Source organism: Branchiostoma belcheri, unplaced genomic scaffold (assembly GCF_001625305.1).
Source record: "Branchiostoma belcheri isolate BF01 breed outbred unplaced genomic scaffold, Haploidv18h27 scaffold75, whole genome shotgun sequence".
NCBI lineage: Eukaryota > Metazoa > Chordata > Leptocardii > Amphioxiformes > Branchiostomatidae > Branchiostoma > Branchiostoma belcheri.
Window position 1 is genome coordinate 24,707 of NW_017804409.1, and position 1,463 is coordinate 26,169.

A 1,463-nucleotide genomic window follows, 5' to 3' on the forward strand; every position below is an offset into this window, starting at 1 on the left:
ATCATTGTAAAATCCGTACAAACACATGTAACAACACGGAAAGGATCCATCGATGTGATACAGAGGATGATCCGGGAGGCAAGGGCAACTGCAAATGGGGTCAGATTTCCTTCTTTTAATCATCATTTAATGCTACAGCATTTTGCCTTCGGTTTTCATCAGACATTGTTACTAAATTTAAAACACACAACTTACCAATGTCCTACCAATTAAAATGGCTAATAGATTTAACCGTTATAACTAGAGCTGTGTACCGATACTCAGTACCGATACTGTACCGGAAAAATTGATTAGGTACAGGTCCAAAATACCTAATCCCTCCGTACCGGTACTGTACCTAAACAATTTCACACCAATTTTATGCCTATTTGTGACCTTAAATGTGGAAATAGCTGGTCGCCAATGGGTTCCAATGTAAGGACAGTGTGTTCATGAAAACAATAATACCTTACTTTTGCCTATATTTTATCTGAGCATTCTCCATAAACCAAAATTAAACCTTAACTATCAAGTGTATACATGTTTTTGTTGCTATTGAAAGAGTTCAGAAGAGCATGTAAATTGGTCGAATTTTTAGGTACAGGTTCAGGTCCGGACCTGTACCTAAACCTGTGTACCTGTACCTGTACCTGTACCTAAAATTTGTTTAGGTACACAGCTCTAGTTATAACTTTTTTACATAAACAGTAGCCTCTTCCTGGATTCTTATACTTATTGTCAGCAAATTTTGTTGAAGGAACTTTAAAAAACGTAAAACTGTCTATACTACAACTGCGTTAGTGCTCAGACATCTTGCCTTGAGGAATATGTGGTGATGTGTGTTGGGGTTGAAAATGATAGGAAACACTGAGTTACGTTTAAACCTAATTAAGAACACTGAGAATGAATGTCATGCCGATATTTTCATCTCAAACGTTAGTTTGTGTTGTCCTTATTCACGAATTGTCCGAGTTTTTCAAAGTTTGCTGAGAAAACTGGCTAAAATGTAGGATTTTCCCCCAAACCTGCGCTCCACTCTCCCTGGAGGCCGCCATGTTGGGTGGGCCGAGCGCGCCTGTGCAGCCTGCTGCATGCCGGGAAGGTTCGCCATAATTAGCGGGAGGACATGTTGGACTTGTCGGAACTTCCTGCTGCAAATCATGGCAAATTTCTCATCTTCTGAGACACCCTTCCCTCCTTCTTCCACTCACGCAGACTCTACAGACGCCTGAGAGCGCGTGGGAGCCGTACAGACGCTGTGTTCGTGCGATGTCCGCTGCGACAAGGGTTAGCGCGTAGGACTAGCCGTTGAGAGGTGGGGAGAACCAGTTCACAAGATTTTTTAGCCGGAGGGTTGGGCATAGTGACGCCAAACCAGCCAAAATATTGATTTTATATGAATGCTTGAGACGCTCTACGCCCTCTTACCCTACTAACCTAGTGCGTTCTCTCATGTTCGTGTATTCTGTGCCTGATTTCTGTAT

The 1,463-nt window shown here is 42.3% G+C and overlaps 1 protein-coding gene across 1 annotated transcript in view; it reads left to right on the forward strand.

Moving 5' to 3' along the window:
* The first annotated feature begins 1,049 nt into the window (after nucleotides 1–1,049).
* Nucleotides 1,050–1,463, forward strand: part of LOC109485402 (crk-like protein) — a 12,434-nt gene continuing 12,020 nt past the window's right edge. Inside the window, exon 1 of the mRNA XM_019789005.1 lies at nucleotides 1,050–1,294. The gene's annotated coding sequence lies outside the window, so the exon portion shown is untranslated. The remainder of the gene's footprint in view (nucleotides 1,295–1,463) is intronic.